This window comes from Vanellus vanellus, assembly GCF_965231255.1.
Source record: "Vanellus vanellus genome assembly, chromosome: 1".
NCBI classification, from domain to species: Eukaryota; Metazoa; Chordata; class Aves; order Charadriiformes; family Charadriidae; genus Vanellus; species Vanellus vanellus.
In genome coordinates, this window is record NC_138905.1 from 165216990 (window position 1) to 165232416 (window position 15427).

Here is a 15427-nt window from a genome sequence, read left to right on the forward strand (position 1 = left end):
GTCTTCACGACAGCCTGGAGATGCCAGTTCCTGGCATGTGAGAGCTTCTTGGCTCCTAAACCCAATCACCTTAAGCTGCGCATGTTCTTACCTGAGCTACAGCAGTTTGTGAATGTCATAGATATGAAAAATTGAGAGTGGTAAAAAAGTGGTATTATTTTTAGAAATATGTTCCAGTTGGTTTTCTGACGTAGAGTCAGTGAAAAATGTAATTTTAGATTTGATGGTCAACTTTTTGCTCCAAACTTGTAACACAGCAAAGCAGCTAGTTGTGCCCGTCTCTCTATTTTACATGTACGCATATGACCCTGTGTTGCAGCAAGTTAAATAGTTAACATGACCGTTTCAAGAGAGAAATACAATATTACATTGATTTGTCTGACACATGGCACATTTGCTTTTCAGACTTACTCCTTTTTCGTTTTGATATATGATACTAAAATAACGTAGGGCTGATACAACAATCTGAAATTCTCACGTCCTGTACCTAATGGGCATCTGGAAAAATGGTGGTGTCTTCCTGAATCTGCTTCAGCAGCTGTCTGCTCAGCAGGAGGAACAAGTTTCCACGTTCCAGTAACTGCTAATTACCACTGATGCACAGCCCTTCCTTGCCGCACCACCACCTCTTTTCAATGAAATGCGGGAATGGCCGCGGACAGTACCCAAAGGGGCGTTATCTCTGCCTTTGGGTGAGCATTGCGTGTCCACTGAGTCTCAGCTGGGGACATACCTTTTGCTGAAATTCAGGAGCTTTATCTGGTATGGATAATACGGTTCGCCTTTAGATTTCTACTTGATATTTCATGAGTGTGTCATCCGATCTCCTCACGGCTTTACAGTTCTTTTCAACATAAAAGTATTTTTTCACTCCTCTAAACCCTATATCAGGGTTTCATGTTTAATACTTTAATATATGTACTAGCAGCCACATTCTTTGGAAGAAAGCCTTCTTCTACAATTCGGAGTGACACACCATCGGTACCTTAAAGTCCACTCTGCACTGTCTTTCTTTTCTAACCAATCCAACATGAAGCAGTCAGAAGTTATTTAGCGACTGACATTGACATAACTTTGCCACAAGCAACCGAAGCAATTACAAGACCTGGGTTGGGTGCAGCTGAAACACCTTGATAAGAAAGCAATGAAAAATGACACATCACACAAACAGAATGGTTTCATCAGCCCAACACTAAATCAACATGTATGTTTCTGGCACTCCCCATTCTTTCGATAATAGAATAATCAAACAGAGAGGAGGACTGATATCCCCAATTTTTCCTGACAGGCTGGAAATGAGCTAAAGTAAAGCATGCCTGGGCACTGTCATTTGACTGTATTTTAACTCAGACGGTTTCAATTTAGTGCTTCATAAACCACTTCATATTTTAGTCTGGCTTGCCTGCGGTTGGTATAAGAAGATAATCTGTTTGTTGGATTTCTCCTTCATTCCCTAAAAAAAATCAGGATTTACGAGGACCGTTGAAATCGGGAAAGATATCACAACAACAAAAAGAACAAATAAAATTTGGAAAATAGGTTACCTGATTTTCTGTGCCCTGTGCAGGCAGCGTGTCTGAACAGTGGTAAGAGTTGATGAGAGAAACACAATACTGTGGCTGCTTTGGCAGAAAAGGCATCTCTATACAACAGAATTAGCTGTTTCCCCCTTTCTAGTGAAAGAATGAGATCTACCCACAAGAAAGTTGTTGGTGTTTTTCTCTGGGACATTTGTTTACAGAATAATTTGGTATTTGTTAATTTATTTCTCTTTCCAAAGTTAACCACAAGTATCATTAGATGAGTAAGCTGATTTTATACTTCTCAGAAGAAATTTAGCATTTCTAATATTCCACTGTAATTTTCCCTTCCTTTTCACTTACAGTATCAGCAAAGTCCCTTTGATAACATATCTGGATGAAATGTCTTCCTATCCCTCAAATGCTACCACATATGACAATTACAGGAATTTTTGTGAAGCAGTAAGGTAGTTTATTCCAACACAAAAGGCAGTATTTCCATCTCTTGCCAGGCAAAAGAGATCTTCCTATTTATGCATTTCTATTACTGTATCATTATGCAGTGATGTATCAGCTACAACAAATAATGAAAACCCTATATTAGAGAAGGAGGTTTTCAAAGCTGTGAGTGGTGGAAACAATGCAGCACGGCACGTGTGTAGTCATCATTCCAAGCTGCAAGGATAGAGCCTGATAAATGGAGGAAAATCTAAGTAAGTCTATAGAATCTATATACTGAAGATAAGCATTTAAAGAGAGAGTGCAAGAGAGGGGCAAAGTCTAGTAAGAATTTATAGTAAGAAAGGTGAAAATTTCCATTTGATTCAATGTCTTAATAATGCTCCTACACAAATCTTCATTAAAGAATCCAAAAAATGCAGCAAAGTATTCTGACACTACAATTTTTTTTTTATAACAGTATTTTTACATTTTTTTTTCTTTTGAAATCAAGTGTGCAAGTCTTCTAGGTATTGCAGTAAGAAAGTGCATGGTAAACACTGCGCATATTTTGATAGCTATCTCTAACAAGGTATTTTCCTGCTTATTGAATTATGCTGCTATATAGAATGAGAAAACTGCCAACCTTCTTATAAGGAGAGTAATACTTCAAATTCAAGAACGTAAGGCTTAGAAAGTGCCATAAGCAAAGCTGAATAAAACTTTTAAAAGACTAATATCTGCCTTTAGCAGAAACCGAATGGTTGATGTCTCACAGCTATTCAACCTACTGAAAACACTGATTGTAATAGGAACCTTTAGCACCAGCGTCAGCTCCATCTACAATAAAAGCAGCCAGCAACCATATACTTCCTAGTACTCAGATTATTTATATGTAACATCTATATATTTACCTTTGTCTACATAAGCAGCTATTGATTTCTGCTGAAGATTCACTGAACTCACATGCCCATCGCTTGGTCACTAAGCAATACAAATATTATATCTTCAGATTGGACAGGGGTAAGAGACAATCTCTGCCACCGTTTATTACATTATCAGTTACAACGGAAGGGTTTTCTTCTTTTTTAAAATGCTCTTGCCTCACTGCACCAATCTGGTATATAGGATTTATGAAAAGGAGTGTTAAAAAGGGGTTTTAAGAGAATATTTAACATCAAGGATGAAAATAATTTCAGCTATCATTTATTCCAGAGGCTTCTTTTATCATCATTATTACAATCTTTCCTTTTTGTGCAATGATTATGATAACATGTCGTAGTTCTAGTTCAACCCTCTGAGATTTACATTCACCACAAAGACAGCTTGTTTATATTTTCAGTGTTAATGATTTCACCGGTATGTTGAGCAATGTTTAAAATTCCTATTTATGCTTTATCTACCAAAAAATTCTCAGACAGTGATATAAGATATCAAGATATTTAAATTCAAAAGTAGAAAATCACCGTTGGACTGTATATTGAATACAATGTAGTTTTCCTTCATGGAAAAGGATCCCAGGAAACGATGACAACTACACCCAGCACCACAGAAGAAAAGTAGCTCAAAGCTACATGTAGGTAGATAATTCTAAGCTTGAAAAGGGCACAGAACAGGAGAAAGGAAGAATAAGGCCTCCATCCTATGATGGAGGAGCAGAAGAAACTCTCTGATATCAACAATCGCTTCAAGGGGTAGCCCATGCTCTATTCCGGCTAGTTTATAACCCTGACTGCTATGGGTCTGATCGCTTTGCTCTTGGCATAATTTTTGCAGCAGCACAACTCAGTTTTGGAGAGAAAAGTGATAACACATCTGAAAATGAGCCTGGACCTGACTCCTACTCATCTGAGTGGCCTTTAGGCACCTTAAGTCGACTCTGGGCATACTGTTTCCATCATCTGGGGACGTGTAAGCTAACCACTTAAAACTGAACTGGTAACCTCAACTCTCCTCCTAGCCTTCGAAGACAAAGAAAGAGATTGATCTAAAAGGCAATTAATTTATTCTAAAATAAGTGTCCAAAAGGTGGAAGGCTTTTAGAAATGCCTACCTTAAAACTCACAGCCATTAGCTGAAGTTCAGACATCAGACTTGTAGGCGCCTGTTAGGGTTGCTGACTGCTACTATTAGATCTAAGAAATATCCTTAAACACTCCCCACACAGTGGCTGCCTTCCCCTCTATCACCCTTATGCCGCACATTTTTTAAAGGACAGTTTATATTTATGTATACTTACATATTTATATATACACTGTCCCATGATATTTAGGACCAGAAACAGGTGTTTGGCATTGAGACTGCAGATCTCAGGTTTTCTTCCAAAACCTCATTCTCCCATGAATATGGAACAATACCTTCAAGTCAGATAATTCTGCATGTTGGAAAAATGATCAGTGCATTCATGAACACTATGAGGTAATGTGGGAAGAGTCTTCCTTGCCCTCTTCTGATGAAAATGTGCTGTTATTCATAAAGGTGATCCCCTGAATCAAGTACTTCAACACTAGAAAGTCATGTGAGAGACAAAACGTGGAAAAAATAGTAAGAAATGGCATAGTGCTAGGTTGCTTTAGTATAGCCAGAAATCTCTCTCGCTAACAGAGAAGCCATCCTTTGGACCAGACACTTAGTAGATACATAGAAAAATTGCACAGTCCATTACCACCCATTTATATAAAAATTCCTCTAATTTTCTTATCTATTATTACTTTTTATACTATTATTAATATTATCATCGTAGGCGCTCAGATTCACCTGAGCTGACCCACTGGAATTGTTTGAACACAATACCACGTTGATGCAACGTGGTACAGCCATTTTGCTTTGAAACTTCTGAACACAATTTGAAGAAAACCTATGTCCTGGTTTGAGGTAAAACAGAAACAATTATTTTAAACATGTATAACCATACATATAACCATATATTTAACCAGAACCATATATTTTAAGAAAACGTAAAGTGCATTTTTCATTTTCATAAACACTTTGACAAACATAGAGTAGGGATGTTATCTTTATACAGTTAATTAAGTATCTTAATGCCTACTCTGATAATTCATTATCATGGTATTTCCAGAGAATCTCAGATCCTTATCATATGTGCTAGGAGAGAATTTATTTTGGTCATTTAGCATGGGATTTCTGACCTAAGATATCTGCAACGTAGCTTATATCTGTGCTAGTAACTGCAGGATCCTTGTATAGTCGATGGGGAGAAACCGGCACTGTAATACTATAGTCAGATTTAGAAGTCTATTTTAGGACGCAGTGAATCACACTCTAGAAGTTCTGCTGTTCTTCACTGACTGTAAGTGGAAGTAAGTATGATTAACTCAGATGAAGACATTTATATTTTAGATATCTGTGTTCAGTTACATGAATTCACCCACAAATTGTGCACATACGCATTTACACATCTGGATATTATTCTAGACAACTGCATAAACCAGCCAAAACCATTTCATGACTTATTTAATGAACAGAGGGAGCTCTTGTTACTTTTCTTAAAGCGATATTTCATCATGCATTGATATTCTAATCTATGACAAACATACGTGTGAACACCCAAGTCATACAGTTTACTTTAGCATATCTGTCGTTTTCAGTGGAGCATGGCATAGAAGCATGCAAAACATCCCTAAAGGCAACCCATTATGTAACACTGGTGCAGCACCAGGCCAAAAAAACACCTGAGGTCCCAAAAGCAGTCTAAATTCATTAGCGTGGTCCTAATTAACTTTGCTGCCTAGAAGGAGTTTTGACGAATTCAGATGCAGTTCTATACCAGCAGGACTATATTGCTTCCAGTTGTGGAAGGAGTTAAGTCAGTGCTACTTTGCACCATACTCCCTGCTCCATACTTAATTGTATGGCAGAAGAAAGCTTAGTGACAAGCGCAGCAGAACAGCCCACTGCACTGAATCCTAGCAACCGACAAATACTTCGGATGATACAGCCCATGTTCATCAAACCTTTCTATGGTCTTAAAGTAAAAACTTGCACGTTGTAGTCCTATACTTTCATTTCTCCCGTATTTATTTAATCTTGGAAATGACCGAGAGAACATGTTTTCAACTGGAATTTTTTCAGCTGGAAAATTCTCATTGCTGTGAGTCAAGATCTATCCGGAGGAAGTTAACCAAAAGGGAGAAAAATTGATTCCTCTGTTATTATGAAGCCATCCATTGGCTCAGTTCAAATTAAATTTGAACTTCATAGCTCTAGAAAGCTTAGGTGTGGATAGATGGAGGGTAGAGGGTCAGATAGGATGGTGCCACAGAAGGGGCAAAGGGCATAGTCTGAGTAAGGGGAAAGGGAGTAGCTACTCTGCTTTGCTCTTCACTTTATTATTATAAAGGTATGTATGCACTCTGCATCTATACAGATGCAACATACACAAGCCAGCCATTGCTATGCTAAGCCTGACCTATCTCTTATTCATGCAGTTAATCGCTTTTTCTCACTAGGACACATACTCATGCTCATGTCTATCACAACTCAAAAGCACGGGAGGAAAGAAATGATGAGATTCCCCTCAGTAAATGAAAAACTAAACTTTGTACGCTAATAAAATGAAAGATGTTCTTATAATGAGACCTTTTAAAAATAATAGCTTCAGTTCAAACTGCTGATACAGACTTAAATAGCATTCTTTGTCTTTTTACAGAGTACTTTAATGATTTACAGTAGATCTGTATCTAACGTGCGTCTGTTCTACTGCATTTTGACAAAACCACTGAAGTTTTCTCTATATTACACAATTCCAAATTTAATTTGAACTGAGCAATCTGTATAAGCAGATTTGCAGAGCAGTCTGCGCTCTTAAAACCTACTGCAAATCTATACATCAGAGCAATTAGGAAGACTATTTTTTCAGAATAAATAACAAAATAATTTTGACAAGTAGAAATGGATCGAAATTCATAAACTCATGCTTTTATATTTTATTAAAAAGATTTTTCTTCCAAATGTCATTACATTAAAAAAAAAAAAACACCAACCCTTACTGTAATGGGTATTTAGCCTGGAAATACTCACAGAAGGATTGTATAATTAAGGCCTGCACGAACTTAATTATAAGACTGTTTAAAGGCTTCAATTACTTCTAGTATATTTTCTGGTCTTTTTTGAAGACTTCATTAAATTTATTCAGATATTTCAAGAGTAAGTCTATTTTCCTATACTTTAGTTTATTCGATACACTGTCACTTGACAGTCCCTTTACCTACAGTGAATTTGTACATCACCTCAAGAGAAAAAAAAAGCCCGGAAGACTTCCAGAAGACTCTAATTTGGAAAAATAGTTTGAGTGCTAAAATTGCGTGCTTTATCAAATAAAGTAATATCTTTATTTGCAGAAAAGCCAGGGAAAACCTCCCCTCTGTTCTTACCTCTGAGAACTCTTAGATCAGAAAAAGGGAAACTCTTAGCTCAGAAAAGTGGTTTGTCCTCTCTCTTTGCGATCATTCTGCTTGTCTTCTTAGTAGGTAAATGTCTTATGATCAGTGGCCCAATTTTAAATTCCCTTTGACTTTTTTTTTCTTATTGGAGTTTCACAACAGTGCATCATGATTGAAATATTTATTTATCTGTATTAGGGTTACAAATGAAAGCCACACAAAAGACAGCAGGTATAAAGTAAAAGTGATTTGCATAAGCATCTTTTTTTAATCAAAGAAATTTGATAAGGATTAAAAAAAATTTCCATTGTACAAAAATTTCACTTGATGTGAACTCAGTTTTTTCTGTAACGCTCGATGGAAAACAAATTATTAGGCATGTTGTCTACCGTTATGAAAATGTGTGAGGCAGAGAAAAAAGCAAAAGGGATAGGCTACACCTCCTCAAATTCTATCTGTCCAGAATGTAGGCCCGTGTGTAGGCTTGTCATGTATGTTACCATATATCTTGCCATATATTTTAGAAGTATTTCCAGGGATCATTTCTCACATTATCAAGTAGATGAGTCACTTTCTTGATTAAAAAGGCAGCACACAGGCTTCCCATGCCATATGAGAAGCCCTGCCATACCCAGAATCATAGAATCATAGAATCACAGAATTGTCTAGGTTGGAAGAGACCCTTGGGATCATTGAGTCCAACCATCTACCCTAATCTACAAAGTTCTCCCCTACACCATATCCCCCAACACCACATCTAAACGCCTCTTAAACACATCCAGGGATGGTGACTCAACCACCTCCCTGGGCAGTCTATTCCAATGTCCAACCACTCTTTCTGTGAAAAATTTTTTCCTAACATTCAGTCTAAATCTACCCTGTTGGAGCTCGAAGCCATTCCCTCTTGTTCTGTCATTAATTACCTGTGAGAAGAGACCAGCACCAACCTCTCTACAGTGTCCTTTCAAATAGTTGTAGAGAGTGATGAGGTCTCCCCTCAGCCTCCTCCTCCTCAAACTAAACAGTCCCAGCTCCTTCAACCACTCTTCACATGATTTGTTTGCTAGGCCCTTCACCAGCTTCGTTGCCCTCCTCTGCACTCGCTCCAGCACCTCGATATCTCTCTTGTATTGAGGTGCCCAAAACTGGGCACAATACTCGAGGTGTGGCCTCACCAGTGCTGAGTACAGGGGCACAATCACCTCCCTACTTCTGCTGGCCACGCTATTTCTAATACAAGCCAGGATGCCGTTGGCTTTCTTGGCCACCTGGGCACACTGCCGGCTCATATTCAGCCGCTTGTCAATTAGAACCCCCAGGTCTCTTTCTGCCAGGCAGCTTTCCAGCCACACCTCCCCAAGCCTGCAGCGCTGCATGGGGTTATTGTGGCCCAAGAGCAGAATAGTCAGATGGGACTAGTAGATATGATGCAGGACCTATAAAAACACAGATGTAGAGATATCTGGTATGAGAGCACGTATCAGAGGACAGATCAAGCGGCATCAGATCTTGTGGTTAGGCAACTGAATGGAACTAGGAACTGACCCTAGATTTTAATTAACAATGACTTAATTTAGACATTTAATTCAAACGTTCGCATTTACCTTTAGACATCTCTATCCAGCCCAGCGTAATGATTCACTGCAAGACTGCAGAAAGGAGTTGTTCAGGTTTTTAAAAGCAGGCTGCGTTTTCACAGAGGTGCATACACAGCTGCCTTCCACTACAGCACAGAGCTCTGTCAGTATGTTTTGCCTCTAAAAAGCAGTTTTCTTCCTTGAATTATATATCAGTATCACATGATACTACTCACAGAACATATAACAATGCTGACTGGACTTTTCCTGTTTATCAAGACAAATTTTGAATGATCCTTGAATAAGATGAAAAAAATCCCAAAATGTAGCCTTGTACAACATGCTTTTATATGAGTTTTGAGGTAAGGTGAAGTCTGATGGAAAACATATATTTTTAGATTTCTTTATATGTTGTGTTTCAATAAAACTCAAGGCTCTAATTTGCAGGCATGGAATTTAATTTCCAAGGCATGGAATTTCTGCTGGATTTATGAACAATCTAGTATTGTGATATCAAACTTCTAATATATGGCTTCATTCAGAATTGGTATGTAGCATTTATATTAAACAAGGTATTTCATATACGTTTAAATTTAGTCTAGTGAAAGCAGGGTGGGCTATGATTCCACATGAACAACAAATGATAGTATTCAAGAATAACAATGAAGTGGATATTCACAAAAAGGGATTTGATCTGTATTAGCAGAGCACATAACGACAACATTTAAAGCTCCTATAATTTTTCAATCTACAGTGTAACTGGATATAACAGGAAAGGTCAAATATGTAGTCGTTTACTGTCCTTAACAAGAATGATATAGTAGCTGCAAGGTCTCATCAACCTAAATGTCCATGACATTTCCATTTGAGTCCTGGCAGCATAAAGGCAAATGCTGATTAAATTAAAAGCCTACCGTTATTTAGAGCACATGCTTTTAATCTGAATAAAGAGGTCATACAGAACTGTCCCAAAACATACTTGCGGATATACGAATCATATATACCTCATCATCTCCTCATCATAGTCAACATCTGTCTCTTGTATTTCCCTCTTTGTAATCTGAAAATCACCACGCCTGTTTCTCCCCCCACCAAAAAAGACACCTCCTCCTGCAAACCACCTTCAAAAAGAGCTGCAGCATGCTCCTTGTGTATTACGTGTACTATTTCAAACAGGTTCAGAAAGCACATAGTTCTGTAAGGATGATTTTACGTAACCAGATTGGTGGAACTTATACTGTACCTTTTAATAAAAATGAATCCTACAGTGCCTATTTTAAATACTTATTTCCCATTTTAGAGAACATAATGTTAAGTCACAGATTATTGAAAATATAATATCAGAAAATAAAATCTGATTTTCACTTTTTAAAGAAATTTAAACCTCAATTTAATCCTGATTTTCATAAAGCAGCTACTTTTCCTGTAGCTGTAAAATACTGTATATTCAAATTCACCTTTGTAATTTAATTATAAATCTTTTTGTATAATATTTTGTGTTGATACTCTATGATGTTCATGAGTCGTAGCAGAGTCCAGTGGTTCCTGGACTGATGGAAAAGTCTGTCATTAGAAAAGATCTTGTCATTCCTTAAGATTCTGTATTATTTTTCATAGTCGGAGAAAACATCTGAGCTGCTGAAAGACACCATCTAACATTTCAGCCAGCTTAATTAGCAAAAACACCACCAAAGAATGAAATTATACCAAATAGGGAATGCCTTATTTCAGTCAAAAATATTCAAGGGGTTGAAATATCCAAATTAGAAATAGTTTTCTTAATACTATTAAAATTTCTTTCCATTCTAGAATCTTTTCACAAACAAATCTTCAAACTTAGACTATGTGCTCACTTCCTACATTGGCTGAAAGCAAAACAGCAATAAATATTTTAAGACTTTAATCATTTCCAGACCCCTTAAAATACCAATTAGCATATTAATGCAATGGTTCATTGGTCTTATCCAAGAAGTTAAACTTCTAAACGACTAAATAAAAAGCTTTTATTACATGACTCTGTGAAGACTGGTATTACTTGCAAAGGAACAGGACAGGAAAAAATACAAACCCTACATTTGATAAATCGTTCAGTCAAATCATTTCAAAGGTCTCTTGTCTTTCTGTAATTAGTCTAGCAATTAAAACTTGATCTATATGCTGAAAATTATATTTTACTTCATAATTATGTTTTAATCTGCTAGTATCCTATTCAGAAAGATCATGTAATTCATTTCTAACTATACTCATTATTATGTGAGCCTAAAACCATTCAGTTTATTTTCACTGAGTTCTCAGGAAAAAAAAACCAAGCAAACAACTGTACTTGTTCAGATTTGGTGGGCGAGAGGGTTTACTGGTACATGAGCTCAGCGCTGGCAGATAAAACGGGTGGGAATAAGAGAGAACTGTTGGAAATTTCTTTCCATAAAAGAAATGTAGAGTGTTCCCTAAGCCTCTGAGTTGCAGAAATCCTCATGAAACTGAAGACACTTTAGATGAAGACTCCGAAACTTGGCTGTATCTGGTCATACACAGTGTTCTACATGCCACCATTCCCCCATAGGCTGGAAGAGTGGCTGGCCAGTTTTCTGAGTGCACAGCCGGGATTTCCCTGAAAAAGTCTACCTCGGCCAGATCTAGCGGCTTTTGGTGTCATTCATGGCTACAAAGCTGTGCGTAAGAGAGACTCTAAACCCTGCAGATTAATCAACTGTACCATGACTTTTCTGTCCCAGGTTACAAAGGAGACATCGGGTACAGTGGTGCTACCTGCAAGAAAATTTCCTAGGGCACATGCTGCTCCAAGCACAGTACATTCACTGCTATGATGAATACATGTTAGCAACACAAAAGAATAAAGGGGAATGGCAATGTTTAAAGCTTAAGAGTTCATCTCCTGTAGCAAAGGAAGAGATGTAGTAGAAAGGGCAATTTTTCTTTACATGTGTGCAGCTGCAGGTAATAAAATAAGGCTAGTGCTGCTACTGAAGTTGTAGAAGGTGCTTTTGCAGACAGATACACCTAACAAGATTTCTCCCAGACAGAAGCACTTGATTCTGCCCTGATGCTTTATTGTAATATTTTTGCCATTGATGATTGAGAAAATTGGCGAGGCAAAGCAGGGTGCTCATGCAGGTCCTCATTGTCAACAAAGGAGAACATAAACTTGTAGCTGCAGGAAATGGAGAAGATGCGACCTACAAGATTTATCTTATAGTACACACATCAGACAGTCAGATATGGAAATAGAGTGGGTCAAAAAATTATACCTATGTATAAAAATAACTACTACAGTGAATGAAAATACGCTCAGATACAGCATGATAGAACATTCAACTCAAAAGAGGTTCTTGTCACTATCTTTCCACTAGTATGAACTAGATAACGTATGCAGTCTTGTGCAATTTATAGTATTTTCAAAGAAAAGGATAGTACATTGTAAGCATATGTGTACTCCCAGTGTCAGACTTTGTTGTTGAAATTCCACTTTGCTTTTTAATAACCAGATTGCTTTTCCCTTTCCCTTAAATGAAACTAGCAGGTCTGCTTCACTGGTTCGTCATTGAGTGGTCTCCATATTTTCGTTCCAAGATATTATGTCTTAGATAGGTACATCTTTGGAAAATAAAGAGCTAATATTTTCAAATTGTGGAATAGCAGCAGAATGGATACTGTCAGCTCTAAGGGTTGTTTTAACACATACGAGTCTATTGAAAACAAACACTATCTACCAGGACTTGTAACAAGAAATTCAGAGATGGGAAAGGCATAATAGATTACCAAATCCAGCTAGTTTTTCTAATCTAATGAAGTCTCTAGGTTTTATAAAGAGTTCTGTTTTATTAGTCCTTAAGACGTCGTAGCCACAAAATGTGCACATAAGATGCAAATGCGTACAAACATACATATGTATAGTAAGCATGCAAGGTGAATACATATGTATACTACAGAGCCTCACAAACTTAAGTTTCAGTTGGTGTGGAATCAGGCTATTGTGGTAGGAACAAACAAACTTCACCTCTTGAAGGGCGTCCAAGTACTTGAGGTAGGGATGTGCGCTGTGGAGTGACATGACTGGCAGAGGGACTAGCTGGGAGGGAGAGGAGGGAAGGCTTCTGGGTAGGCCTGGGAAGATGAGCCAGCTGCGGCTGCTGATGCAGACATCAACGGTCCTCTGAGGCTACATTTAAGGGCATCAATAAAGGGTCAAGCAAATTGTATCATCAGACACCAGATTGTCTTATCATGGTTAGTTTACTTTCTGATTCCATTTTGGGCTGCTCCAAACAGATTTTTTCAAGACTGGAATGACGCGGGAGGTAGTGAAGTTGTAGGCAGGACAGCTGTGAGGCAGTCTGTGTCACTTGGTCTCAGGAACAAGAAGACAGCTGTGAGGCAGTCTGTGTCACTTGGTCTCAGGAACAAGAAGTGGTTCTCTTTGATTTAGCAGTATTGGCCTGTCCATAAGGCCTAATCTAGCTCTTCCCCAGGACAGGGAGATACCCTGTCATATCCCGCTAGGGCACTACTCATCGTGCTCTGGCTCTAAGGCGTGTTGTTACGGACATATGAGCCTGATGAAGAAGGGTCTCAGTGTGACTTTGACTGAAAGTTAACCAACTTCTCATTTGGTTTTCATTTTACAGCTTTAAAAAGACATCAGTGCAGGATTACTTATGTTTCCAAACAGCTTATGAGGGAAGGTATGATTCACTGTCGGAAATTAATGAATAAGGCTGCTGGAATTGCTCTTCCGCCTACTCTTCTCCATTACAAGCTGCAGTGAAGCTCAGAGTTCTCCATAAAATCACTCCCTGCAATACGAAACCTGTCGGCTCTGTCTTCACACCTTTCCTAAGGATGAAGATAATCTTTGTCTAAATGACCACTCTTGTTTGAAGTAAAAAAAGAACAACCTACAAGTCCTTGGCTAGCACGGTCTGTTTTAAAGGTTTCTATAGTCAAGTGTGGAGAATCCTTATGCTAGGGGGAGAGTTGCATTAGACAGGAATTAAAAAAAAGACAAATATTAAAGCATATTGCCTCTATGACAGCTTACTTTGCCACAGAAGTTCAGCTCCTCAAAATCCTGTGACCATAATAAAAAGAACAGCTGGCAGATAAATAAACGGGAAAAAATAATTATGTAAAGAGTAATAGTTAGGTGAAGAGCGGGTACAGCTCATCAGAAAAGGAACCCATCACAGGGACTAATTGACATGAAAAATTCATGAAACGGCTAAAGAGCAGCAATTTCCAATATTTCTATGAAGTTCAGAAATCTTTGAATTGTTAGGGACTTTGGTTTCAAGTTCTTTCTGTAGCAGAGTTCAAATAATACACAAATTAAATCTTCTTTTTTTTCTTCTTTTTTTAATTTCCAAGCACTTTTTTCCCCTCAGAACAATGAACATAAGCACAGGTTCATTTTTTCTGATGGTGCTTACATATATTGAGTCCTGGGGGAGCTAACCAGTTTTCTGTTAGTACCTGATCCTTCTCTTTAACGGACACTGGATCAGATCCTTCAAGAATAAAGACTAATCCAATACAGCCACCATTTTAAAGTACCAGATTATAAAATAATACAGGATTACGTGTTTAAAACAAACATATGCCAGACATATAGGTCATGCCTGATTAGTCAGCACCAATTTATTCTCTGTTTCAAATTAATAGCCTTTCAGTGTTAACCTACATAAAATTTTAAATGCATTTTTCAAGCCCCTATCTGTCTTTCCAAATGTTAAAGATAAGCAGAGTATGGAAGATACCTTCAAAAAACCCAGTATTTCTGTACCAAGTTAATCTACTTCAGAAATTGCCCAGCACAATACCATACCATAGTAAAATATGTTGGAACACGAGATGATTTTTCATGTATGCTAATATTCCCCAGACTCTTGTCATGTTACTTCCATCAGTATACAACTTGCTTGCCGTATAATTTCAACAACAAGTGCTGTAAAGCTTTCAGGAAACATTTAGTAATCTAACCTATTCCATGAGGAGATCATATTTAAACTTTCAAAGTGTCTTTTCTTGGTTTCAAAGGAGTTTGGTGTTTGAAGGTAGCTATAACATAGAAACATCTGTACCACTCTATTTCAAGAGGGACATTAATTTTTATCTTCTTTGCATCCTTCAGGAATACCCTACTAGAGCTTAATGTGCTTGCTAGGCAAATATAACTCAGTTGGCCAAAAGTCTGAGCTCTCTACTATGCTTGTTTGCCTAGTATTTCAGGAATATAGTATAAAACAATAGCAGAGAGCATAGCAAAGACAGAAGCAAGACATCTGTAAATAGTACTGGCTGTCGCAAATCTTGACAGCATCCACTGACCTATAGCATTAACATATTAGCTTTTCACTTCTTAAGACCTGAAGTGTTAAGAACAATTTCCAAACTCCGTGTTGCAAAATGATAGGCTCTATTCAGCCCACAGGGGGAAAATGACAGTTATCCAAAATGAAGGTCATTGCTTAAC

The 15427-nt window shown here is 37.7% G+C and overlaps 1 protein-coding gene across 1 annotated transcript in view; it reads right to left on the reverse strand.

Moving 5' to 3' along the window:
- Positions 1-15427, reverse strand: part of GPC6 (glypican 6) — a gene marked incomplete at both ends in the record, with an annotated part of 788000 nt that overhangs the window by 450614 nt on the left and 321959 nt on the right. The gene's annotated exons all lie outside the window — the stretch shown is intronic.